Source organism: Haliotis rufescens, unplaced genomic scaffold (genome assembly GCF_023055435.1).
Source record: "Haliotis rufescens isolate VD_foot unplaced genomic scaffold, xgHalRufe1.0.p SCAF_13, whole genome shotgun sequence".
NCBI lineage: Eukaryota > Metazoa > Mollusca > Gastropoda > Lepetellida > Haliotidae > Haliotis > Haliotis rufescens.
The window spans coordinates 26,064,330-26,077,561 of record NW_025963813.1 but is presented as its reverse complement, the minus strand read 5'-3'; the positions used below and the strand labels follow the sequence as shown (position 1 = coordinate 26,077,561).

The 13,232-nt window shown below is 40.9% G+C and overlaps 1 long non-coding RNA gene across 1 annotated transcript; it reads left to right on the top strand.

Annotated features, from left to right (window-relative positions):
• The first annotated feature begins 5,484 nt into the window (after positions 1-5,484).
• LOC125378623 lies at positions 5,485-8,240 on the top strand. Its single transcript, XR_007220411.1, has 2 exons — positions 5,485-5,670; positions 6,424-8,240. It is a non-coding gene; the product is annotated as an uncharacterized LOC125378623 (long non-coding RNA).
• The last annotated feature ends 4,992 nt before the right edge of the window (positions 8,241-13,232 follow it).

Here is a 13,232-nt window from a genome sequence, read left to right as displayed (position 1 = left end):
GTATATTTGGAACGAATTCTTAAATGAATGTAAAGGCGTTAATGAAATGTGCGAAAATTCCATTCTGATAAAAGATTACACCTGTAAGTGTATACCCCCAAGTGTAGAAGTATTTCACCGACGTACAAAACATCCAGATGCAACTTCAGTCAGACGGGATACTATTGCAAAGGGTCCAGTCTGTATACAGGACCAGTCTGGTCAAGAATGGAAATATTCTGTCATCATCGTCTTTACTTAGTTGTTTTTGTTAAAAACACACTTTCTACTGAACTTCTAAGTCTTGATTTGAGATAAATGTGGAAAAAAAAAAATGTCATACATGTACTTTTTTGTTGTTATATAAATTCATAAAGCCAAAGAATGAAATCTTTATCTTTTTCATTTTCCATGATATTGATATCAACATATACTGATCACCAAAAGAAACGCGAAATCTTCAAGTTCCTATTTAATATGGGAAAATGGTTGTGAAAACGGTTGGCTGCTATGGTTCCATTAATTGATTCAAAATGACCCTAACCAGAGTTAAGGGCAGTGAACTCTTAATCCACAGCGCTCAAACGCACCGACGTTGAAGTCAGTGTGGGATGGATACGCACGAAATGCACGTGCTGCTTATGCCGCAAAAACTGTCCGTGAAGATGTTGTCTTTAAAAGCCACGAAAGTGTCACTGTGAATCATTCACTCACCCACGTCAGTGACAATGCCACGATTGTCACTGATCGACCGAGAGAGAGCTATTGGGCAACTTCAAGCTGGTGAGAGTGTTCAGAGAGTTGCAAACACCTTTAACGTCCACGTTTCCACAATCTACCGTCTGCAGGAAATATTCCAGACAACCAACAGCACCAGAGACAGGCATCGTACCGGCAGACCACGTGTGACAACACAACGTCAGTACCGTCACATTCACAGGTCACATCTGCAAGAACGTTTCCTGTCGGCCAGTGAAACTGCGAGGAACGTCGTTGGAAACCACGGGAGGGCTGTAAGTTCCAACACAGTAAGACGGCGACTTCGTGACAGAGGGCTTCAGTGTAGGCGACCATCACAAGGTCCTGTTCTCACTCAACGTCACCGTCTCCTGAGACTACAGTGGGCCCAGGCACGCTTGAATTGGCGTCATCAGCAGTGGAGAAGAGTTCTGTTCTCTGATGAAAGTCGGTATTGTGTTGATCGTGCCGATGGACGTGTTAGAGTATGGCGACGTCGCGGTGAGCGCTATCCTGACCAGTGTGTCCTTGAACGGAACTCGTGGGGTGGTCCTAGTGTCATGGTTTGGGGTGGAATAGGGTTAAATCAGAGAACTGACATTTTAATCTTTCAGAACGTTGGAGCTGGTAGGGGCAATGGTGTCACTGCTCAGCGTTACATCGATCAGGTGTTGAGGTCCAAGGTTGTACCGTTTTTTGCAAGACATGGCAACTTCCAATTTCAACAGGATAACGCTCGTCCCCACACCGCCAGGATTACTCAAGCCTTCTTGCAACAGCACAATATCAACACCATGCCCTGGCCGGCTCTTAGTCCTGATCTCAACCCTATTGAACACTTGTGGGATAAAGTGCAGAGACGTTTGAACATGGCGCGTCCGAGGCCAAGGACAGCTGCACAGCTCGAGGTTACCATCCTGCAGGTGTGGCGTCACATCCCCATGAACACTATTAACCGTCTTATTCACTCCATGCACAGACGGTGTGTCGCGCTTGTGAATGCAAATGGGGGCCATACCAGGTATTGATGTGTACCCATACTTCAGTTGACTTCAGCATGGTCACGTGGTGTTGTGTTGATGGATACAGAAGATGTCTGATGTCCAGAGAACTGACTCTTTCTTATTGGTAATGAATTGTGTCGTATCCATCATTATTATGTTTATACCAGCTGAAACAAAATACATCATGTTTCCTATACCTTCTTGATTCGCGGTTTTTTGGTGTTCAGTATATAACATATCAAAACCGGTGCAACCTGCAAATAATCAGGTTACAGTTAATATGATGTGTGCTAGAGACAGGGAAGACAAGAAGCCTGTGTCTGTTCTTGATAAGTCTGCTCCATCCACAAGCACCCTCTGTGGCTGTTCTTGATAAGTCTGCTCCATCAACAAGCACCCTCTGTGTCTGTTCTTGATAAGTCTGCTCCATCCACAAGCACCCTCTGTGTCTGTTCTTGATAAGTCTGCTCCATCCACAAGCACCCTCTGTGGCTGTTCTTGATAAGTCTGCTCCATCCACAAGCACCCTCTGTGGCTGTTCTTGATAAGTCTGCTCCATCCACAAGCACCCTCTGTGGCTGTTCTTGATAAGTCTGCTCCATCCACAAGCACCCTCTGTGTCTGTTCTTGATAAGTCTGCTCCATCCACAAGCACCCTCTGTGTCTGTTCTTGATAAGCCTGCTCCATCCACAAGCACCCTCTGTGACTGTTCTTGATAAGTCTGCTCCATCCACAAGCACCCTCTGTGGCTGTTCTTGATAAGTCTGCTCCATCCACAAGCATCCTCTGTGTCTGTTCTTGATAAGTCTGCTCCATCCACAAGCACCCTCTGTGTCTGTTCTTGATAAGTCTGCTCCATCCACAAGCACCCTCTGTGTCTGTTCTTGATAAGTCTGCTCCATCCACAAGCACCCTCTGTGTCTGTTCTTGATAAGCCTGCTCCATCCACAAGCACCCTCTGTGGCTGTTCTTGATAAGTCTGCTCCATCCACAAGCACCCTCTGTGGCTGTTCTTGATAAGTCTGCTCCATCCACAAGCACCCTCTGTGTCTGTTCTTGATAAGTCTGCTCCATCCACAAGCACCCTCTGTGGCTGTTCTTGATAAGTCTGCTCCATCCACAAGCACCCTCTGTGGTTGTTCTTGATAAGCCTGCTCCAACCACAAGCAACCTCTGTGGCTGTTAAATAACTCACTAACCATGCAAGAAGTCTATCTTCACATCATAATGTCTTTTGAAACATATATCACAAAAACTACAAAAGGGTCGCCAGAACAGCAAAGGTTAAAAAATGAAAACATCTTAATCTTGTCCGCATTATTGAACATATTTTTCTTCCCCGCCTCATTTCATATGATATGCACCATAGTCTTCGCCTCTTGAAACAGAATCACGGAATACCACGATGATTAATTACCGAAGATAGCTGCATGTGTACTAATACTGATACAGTGAAAACACGCCATTTCGCTGGTAAGGAATATTACTTACAGTTATGACAAAAAATGCACAGTGCTCTTTTCATGAAATGGACATTTTCTCAGCGATAAACATCATGGTTGAGTTTTGATCCCGTGGTAACAATCCGATTAAGGATCGGGTGTGAGGTGACAGCCAGCGGCTACATTTAACAGCGTGAGCAGCGCACGAACTGAAAGAAATACACGTGCAAATGTAGTATTAAAACCCGACTGTCGATTTTTACCCGGATTGTAGTCCTACTAATTGGTTTCAACCTAGGAATTGTACAAACTGTGAATCTGGCCGTTTGATATCGATTCTGTAGATGCACCAACCGAACATGGTTGTCTTGTTGACGTGACGTCACACGTGGGCGACGGGATCGTGGCAAGTCATGAGTTTTGCCCTGATGTAGATACCTTCTCCAAAGAGATCATATTCTTTTCATTAAAAAGTCTGGCAACTAGTTTTTGCGCCATTCCTGTTTGGAGCATACCCATGGCACGTAGACGTTGATTTTCAGCAAGCCGTGGCATGGCTTATGCGTTATTTACTGTTAAACAGTGAGCACCAGACAGCTATTAAAACAATCAGTGTGTTAGCATCATGCTCCCAACAAACACGCAGACATTCAAATTGTGAGCCGTGCATGAACATGCACGTTTTGCTTGTTTCTTTGTTGTTTAACGCCGCACTCAGCAATCTTCCAGCTATATGAGATCAGTCAGTAGTGGAAAATGTATAACTCTATGAAAAGAATAGGGAAATCCTCAAAATATGCGAGAGAGACGACGGGGTACAATGGAGCGGGTAAACATGCATGGAGAATTCTTTGAAGATATGGAACAAAGGCCAGTGACTGTACATGCGCCGTGGGCTATAGATGGTCCGCGTCATGAATGAATGTATCAAAGCCGGTGACATTTAACGCTGTACACACGTTGTAGCTCATAGGTCACCAGTGTCATGACTGAAACGGGTGATTGTGGTAACCCATGGTAGCCCTTACCCGCTGTTTGAACATTCAGTAGTTTATTCAGCAGTACGGACACATGGTCAACTGAGGACTGGTAAAGCTATAGGGAGGTAAATATCTTCATCTAATACTTGAGTACATTGTTGCGAATGGTTGACACGGAGTGTGTTCACTGTCGTGAATGAGCGAATATTCACCCTCACAGAATGAGACGACGTGGGACTACAGACCGTACGTAATGCATTTATGTGCAGTTGTTAATGATATATAGAATACTAAACTCGCTCCCGTGTAATACCAATTTTATGAAACGAGTGAATAGTTGTGGTATCTGACGAGCGAAAGCGATTCATAAAATTGGTTTTACACGGGAGCGAGTTTAGTATTTTATTTATTACTTGCCATTGATAACGTTTTTAGAATTATACTGTTGAGTATGAATAGGCTGACACCTACACGATACACGGCATAGTCCAATTGAGTTTAACAGAATAATACTTCAAACACGTCAAACGTTGAAACGTATGAATTTAATACCATACAACGGTCCACCTTTAGAATTCAGGCGTCCGTTCCACAAAATTATCGTAGGGCTAATCGCAACTCACATACTTTAACTTAGACTAACGACTGCCGTTGCGCTACGGCCTTGCACCTCAAAGTTTACAATCACGTCACAATACCCGATGACGTAAATTGTGGAATTTTGTTGCAAGGTCCATCGGCGAAACAATGCCATGTGACGTCAGCCTAGCAACAAGGTTGCTGGGGTCATCGAGTGTGCATAAGCTCCTCTCAGTGATCTATCAACTCCATACGCAATGTCGTTGACTAAGCCAAGGGATTTTGAGAGCTTTCAATATTTGTTCGTGAAACGTGTTCCGAGAGTACATAAGCATGCGTTTTGGTATTACACAATGTGTAATACAGCTTTATGTTTATTAAACGGGTGATCTCTTCACGGGCAAGTAATAAAACTGTTTATCATCCAAAACTGGCTCCCACGGGAGATATCGCTTGGATGAGATCAAGCGATATCTACTCTGTATCTACTCTGTAGATATCGCTGCAATGACATTACATCACAATGCTTTGCAGACCATTGTGATGTCACTGGTTACCATGACGTCACAATCAAATGACATCACTAATGGCTCTGCTACTGAAGCTGTTTGCAGTACTTTTTACGCTGAAGACACTGCTAATTAATGTCTACAAATGGCAAACACCGGTACGAAACAGCGGTCCAGGGGGCGCTGCGGAATTTCCGTCCTTGTTGCCAGCTCCGTATGCTATTTTTACATACAAAATGCCTTCGCGCTCTTGCGTTCCGCAATGTGACAGTCGTTCTGACGGCCACGGTTTTCCTCAAGATCCGGATATTTGCATAAAATGGCGTGTGGCGATTAGAAGAGAGGATCCGGCATCCAAGAAATTATGGAAACCAAGTCCATACTCAGTGGTTTGTCGTAATCTCTTCCTTGACAGCGACTACAAGCCATCGGACACCGGTAAGCGTCATTAGCAACGAAGTTAGTAACCGAATGAACGGACTAATGTTATTATTGTCCTGTACCTCAGAATCTGGTATTGGTGACCCACCAAATGCAATACAATATTCAGTAATTGTGATATGTAAATCAGTCATGAATATAGTGTATTAGTCACGGTATATTTTTTTTTATCTGGGTGCACAATATTGGGCTCACCCAAATATTGGCAGAAAAAAATATGCCAGTCGTCTTCTGTGCCGCATTTTACTGAAATTTTTTTTTTTTAAATTGTCCTAATATTAGTTATATGTATTGCGATGAATGACTTTCAGTCAATTCTTTTTTACGTGTTAAATTAAATTTTACATAATTAGAATCTATTTAAATTATTCCCACCCTGAAGTTATGCCAGTCTTGAGTAGGCTTATATATGCAAAAAACTGTTGAAGTTGATGTTCGATCTATTTAGGAGTAGACCAAATATAGTTCTATTACTATTATAGAGTTCTATACTATTAAATGAAGTTATCTTAATAATAATAGATGTTCTAGCTTAGATTTCATTCCCATAAATTTGTCCCAACTAAAATAAACACCTTTTTTTAAATTTTGCTCATTTTTTTGGAATAATTTGCTTATGTCCTCATTGATAATATTTGTTCATGAATTTACCATGTTTATTGTTACTGTGTGAACAATAACTAAATTCCTTATTACGATAAAACCTTAATTGATGATATTTTGAAATAATTCTATATATTTTATTTTCAGGAAAGAAAAGACGATTGAAGAGGGGTTGCAATACCAACAGTGTTCTCCTTTAAGAAAGTGAATGAACCAAGGAAACCTAGACACTATGTTATAGATGTGGAAGATGTTCCTGATCTGGGAAGTGAGGTTGAAATTTGTTCACCAGGATGCGATGAAATTATTTGTCAGTCAGATGCTGTTGATCATACAGAAGATGTGGCCATACAGTGCAGCTTGTTGTCGGAATCGAGCTCCAGATTCTCGATTCATCACATAACTGATAATGACAAAGCAGTTTTGTATTACACTGGCTTTGACAATTATGATCATTTTATGTATTTCTTTCATGTACTTGGCCCCTCTGTCAATCATCTTTCATATCAGTGTTCTTTGATACCACCAGAAGATCAGCTTTTTATGACTTTGTTAAAATTCAGACAGGCAAGAGATGATTTTGACCTTTCCATGTTGTTTCATATCAGTGAAAGTACTGTATCAACATTCATTCTCACATGGACAAACTTTTTGTACTTCCAACTGACTGAGCTAAACATATGGGCATCACGTGACACCGTTCAAGATACAATGCCAGACAATTTCAAGGAGCGCTTCCCATCAACAAAGGTCATTCTAGATGCAACTGAGACTCCGATTTGTAAGCCAGGCAATGTAGATTACCAGGGGGCCACTTTCTTAAGGTACAAGAACAGGAACGCTCTGAAAACTATGATTGGTTGTTCTCCTCGAGGTCTTGTTACCTATGTTAGTGACAGTTATGGTGGATCAACAAGTGACAGGCAGATTATTGAGAGGTCAGATTTGTGCATGCCAGGTGTGTTTTGTGCAGGAGACAGTATTATGGCGGACAGAGGCATTATGGTGCAGGACATATTTTCATCTTCAGATGTAAAAGTCAACACTCCAACAATGCTCAAGGGTCGAAGTCAGCTTGAACCCCAGGGGTAGTCCACGACCACAGAGTATCATCCAAGAGAATTCATATTGAGCGTGTTATTGGACTTGGCAAAACTTACAAAATTCTTAAGAGGGAGCTTCATCCATCAAAAGTTCCACTAGGCACTAGAATTGTTCGAATTTGCTATATGTTGTCAAACTTTCGCCCAAGCATTGTAAACCGACTTGCATGAATAAATGTCCATTCTAAACATACTTCACACATTCATGTATGTTTGTATGACCTAGTGTTGTCTGTTCATAGCATTGAAAGTACAACAGTTTACTGCTAGTAGACAGGTGTGATTGTCTACTGTGACTGTATGGTAGGTATTAGACACGGCTCACTGCTGTATGATTACTGTTTACTCTGTTCCTTAATGATCTTGTTCAACTAATACAATCCGGAAACTGCAAAGGTATGTTTGTGAATGAGTTAGTTGATAAAATTAGCACATTGATGTTTGCTGATGGCATTTTGAATGCAAGTGACGCTATTGTCAAATTGCAGAAATCAGATGTAGCAAGCTTTTGTGGCAAATATGTTATGAATGTAAATTTAGATGAAACAATTATGATTGTATTTTGCAGAGGAGGACTTTTCAAACAAATTGAAAAATAGTGGTTCAAAGGTGAAATAATTTAAATTGTATCAGCATACAAGTGCTTGTGGATATTTGACACCACAAAGTCTTCATGGGGTTTGGTTAGAAATACATTAGCACAACAACCTGAAAAGCCATGAATATTTTGCTCACATTTATATATAATGCAAACATATCTTTAAGAGTTGTGTTTATTGTTGACAGAATGATTGTGCCAGTCATTGGTTATGGACCAGGTATGTGGGGTTATTCACAAGTTCAGACAGTTTAAAGTGTACACATGAGAACATTGTCTGTTAACACAAGTACAAATAAAGCGGTTGTTATAGTACAAGGATGTTTGTGGATTATGCACACAAAGTAAACATATTTATGTAGAAATGTTTATAGATTGTGGATCAATATTTAGTGACAAACATGTAACCGTACTTTGGGCTGAATACAAACTTGAACTTGAAAGTACAACTGGAATGTGTGAGAAATGTTCAAATATAACAACTTTATTGTGTTTTAACAATTGAAATGATGAATATATGTACATAACACTGTACCCATGATATTACATAATGAAAAAATACCATTGAATGTCTCACATTTGTTTGTTGATCTGTGCTTAGGATCTCTCTCTCTTACCACTTTAACAATGAATGCAATAGTACAGCACCATGACACGGTTGACATTCAGTCATGTAATTTCATTGCAAAGGAGCTCCACCACATTCCCAAGGTCAGTGTTCGAAATATACATCGGTCAGTATACCCATAGATGACAGAATTGTATCATTTGTATCATTCTCATCACCAGATTTCAATAGTTGAAAAGAACAAACTTTTATTCCTTAACTGTGAAAAGTCACTGATTTCAAATAATTTTTGAGGCAAAAGTAAGTTTGATAAGACTCTTAGTACTTTTTAGATACACAGTCTTCACATGGATGTATTAATCCACAAAAGGATGTCTGTTCGTGAATCTTAACAAATGTAGTGAGTAGCAATGTAAGGCTTGAGGAAAGACTCAAAGAATAATGAGAGTCTGGGAATCAAACTTCCTGTACAGTATTCCTCATTGAGTGATATTTTCTGAACAAAGAAGTCTTTGAACGTACAAACAGCAAATAAGCAGTATTTTCGCTTTGATAGATACATCTGACCCTGCACCTGAAAGTAGTAATGACAGTTTTCTTTCAGTTGCATGAGGCCATTTCTCTCACAAAGATAAGGAAAGAGTTTCCCAGGAGCAATGACCTCATTTCTAGCACTGTAAGGACATTTAACCTCAACAATGGTGTTAGAATCAATGACACCGTCTGGGGTTGCTGCAAGGAAAGGGAGTTCAGAGTCAACAAACATTCCACAACTGTGAACATGAACATTACAGGCTATCTCAAGTTTGACAATAGCTTTGGGTTCCTGCTGTAACCCATGCCTCACAGAGTTACAAACTAGTTTTCTTCCAGAGACAATTTGTTCACATAATTTAGTTTTGTTTCTCCTTGTAGTACATTTGCAAATTTTCCCAAACTGAGATGCTGTCAACCTCCATCTCCTCTCTTCATGCCACAAGTTACACTTGGCCTGCTTTCTTGTCTTTGACTCTAAGTCTGCAGCCTGGTCATCTGTAATCTGTCAAAGATAGACAGAATAAAAATAAATTGTATCACACAAAAACTTATCAATAAAATTCTTGAAACTCCTTTACAAATCAGAACAAAACAATTCAATCAGATAACATGGCTAAAACAGTTTAACCATATCAAAAGGGTAATATATACGGTACTATTTATTTTGATATATTTTAGTCTGATACATTGAGTGAATGCATACACCACTGGCTTTGCCAGAGACCATATGCCGGTATATGGTCTTTGCTTTTGCATACATGTAGTCATTATAGCCCCAGTTCATGCTCTGTAGACGACTGACATAGCATAATGGGTAAAAGATATTTACGCATGCTTTATTTACGATTTCACCAACATGCACGGGTTTTCATTCAATTAAATGAATTTTGCACACCCCTGACGTTTCGTTTATCGATAACAACAATTTTCATTCAAAGACTGTTCGAAGATTCAAAGCAAACTGACACAGAATTGGCAAGTCTCTTGTACAATTACATACCTTTCAATCAAATCGATCTTCTTCCCGCGTGTAGTTGCTCCAGGGCATCGCAACTCTGTCTTCAGCTTCTCAACTGTCAAACCGTTGTAGTGCGACATGTTTACATTAGCAACACTTCCGGGACGGAAATTCCGACGCGCCACCTGGCGGATTAGTGTACCGGTGTTTGCCATTGAAAAAGTTGAAAGAATAATGTTGGATGATAAATAAAATCTCACCCTCGTGTCTTTTGATATCAAATATATCAACACTCGTTGATAAAAGTGGCAAAAATTCTCGGCAAGCCTCGGAATTTTTCCACTTTTATCAACTCGTGTTGATATATTTGATATCAAAAGACACTTGGGTGAGATTCTCTATTTATTTCGAGTACTACAGATACATTTATAATGTCAATAACAACACGACACCAGATAAAAGAACAACATTTATTAATTTTTTGGCATATGGGGATTCTCGGTATATACATATATACATGACATAAAAATAGGACATGGAAGACTTAACTTCAGCAAAGTCTCTGAATAGGAGTCGCGCACTCCATACTGTTTGAGCGTACTGAGACTTGGCTGAGCATACGAACATGGACGGTGAAGAAATATACCGATCGCCGGGTTGTACCTCTGCCAAGTGATACAAGTAGGAGTCACGCACCCCTAGACTTGCCCCCCAGCGCCAGGAGTACCTGGCAGAGTAGTCGAATGATGAAAAACAAAAAAGAGACGAATGCTAAATAACTTGCAGGGGGAATAGTATCCGCCTGAATTACCCTCTGACAGAGCGGATAGATTGCCCATATCATTATTAATGATAATTGTGAAATTAAATTGATGAGAATCCCCCAAAATAATTATGCCATAAGAGATAAACAGGAGAACACGATAAAATGTTCAAGTCTTGTTTAATCCTATTGAATGCTGGTTACTTTTGTGCCATCGCCATCTGAGCTTTACATATGGAAACTTGGGATGTTCTGATATAACGAATGTAACACGCTGAGGTCCATCTACCCAACGTCTGAATCATGTGATCAGGCACACCCTTACTTGCAGCTGATGTTGCTGCTCCTATTCAGAATGAATGTAGGCTTTGTCATCGTATCCAGCCATACTTAATAAGGTTTTGAGGCACTGAATAAAGAACTTCCTGGATAAGGCACTACCACTGGGTGACACAAACAAAGGGTCATGAGGGGAAGTTCCAGATTGTTTCCTGTGATACATGTAGGTCAGCATATTGTGTACTGGACAGATGGCAGTATTCATCCGATGCAGCACAATGTTCACACCTTTGCGAAATGGAACAGTTTTTGAAGATTGCAAGGTGAGTGTAAGGGATGACAAATCGCTAGCAAACACCACTGAATTGAAACACAAATTGACATGCGGGTTGAATGTGGAATGAATCACATGTAAATTCCCCGCATCTGAGGAATGCGAAAAAAGCCAGGCAACACACTGCTTTCAGCATAATATTGAGTGTGGAGGTGAAGGCACCTTGGTCTAAAAGGTGACACAACTTGGTAAGTATAGAGCTTATTATGGGCAACCGAACATATGTTGTACGGCCTTGCTGTCTCTTCACAGCACCTACTATGGTTTGCAGTCTTGTCAGGTTGCCCAGAGTCCAAGTGTTCGGCACTCCCGCTTTGAGATACATAAACCTCACACCGCATAGGTATGTTTTAATTGTTGCATACCTGATGTTTTGATGTTTATGACAGTGTGCCACAAATCTGAGTAACAATTCTTCTGATATGGGAGGAAGTGATGAACTCCATATACTGCTACATGTTGCGATGAAAAGAGCATAGACCTTGAACCCTGCTTGGTAGACTTCATATGTACGATGGGAGACTGCTGATGCCCACAGGTTGTCTAACTCGTTATCTGCCATGCTGTAGTTGGTAGTGTTCTCGGAAACATCAATTCTTCCATAGTAGGACATGCAGTTGGGTGGCGACAGGCTTGAGGAGCTAGACGTCTGAATCTGGCTATCTGTAATCGAGACAAAGCATCACTGATATGGTTGTGTTTTCCTGGGACATGCCTCGCACTGCACATGAAATTGAATTAAGCTGAGGTGAGCGTTAACTTCCTAAGGAACCTCATGATACCCGGAGATTTGGATCTTCCCTTATTGATGATGTCCACTGTGGCCTTGTTATCACAATAAAATCTAACTGATTTCTTAGCCCATTCTCTTCCCCAGACCTCTGCTGACATAACAATCGGGTATAACTCCATAAGGGCTATAGACATGTCGTCTGCTACCAGTGTGAACAGATGCCCAGGCCACTTGGAGGCAAACCACTTTCGCTGAAAATATGCACCGTAACCTATGGCTCCTGCTGCGTCTGTGTATAGTAGGAAGTCTGGAGCATCGATCCTGTCAGCTGTGAAAAAGGACACTCCATTCCATTGTTCTAGGAAACAAATCCACATGGTGAAGTCAAGTCGACATTCTTGATTTAACTGTACCCTGTTCTTTAGGTCTGGAACTGAATGTGCCAATTGCAGAAGGTAGCTGATAAAGGTACGTCCTGGTTTCAACACTTGCATTGCGAAGTTCATGTGTCCCAGCACTACCAGCAAGGCTCCTTTTTTGTGACTTCACTCTGTTGTAGTAAGGAGTTGATAATGGTCGTCAATCTGTCTATCTTCTCCATGGGCAGACTAGCTTCCATCTTGATGGAGTCTAGGGTGATACCGAGGTACACCAAGCAAGTCGTGGGACAACTGTTTTGGGTTGAGAGAGAGGGATGCCTAAGTCATTAAACATTTTCAAAAGTGATGACATGGTTTCCGGATCTTGTTCCCAAGTCTTATTGAAGCAGATAAAGTCATCGAGCAGGTGTAATATATAGTCGATATGGTAACGCTGTTTGGCTATCCAACACACTGCTAAAGCGAGGGTATCAAAGATTTTTGGACTGGATCTGCAGCCAAACACCAAACGTGTGTAGTAAAAATATTCTCCTTGCCATTTGATACCGTGAAGATGCCACAATGAGAGGTGAATTGGGATAAGTTTAAAGGCATCCGTAACATCAGTTTTGCACATGAACGTTCCTGTACCTAACTGTCTAATGCATGAAATGGCATCATCGACTTTGACATACTTCAAGGAATATTCTTCTTTATTAATCAA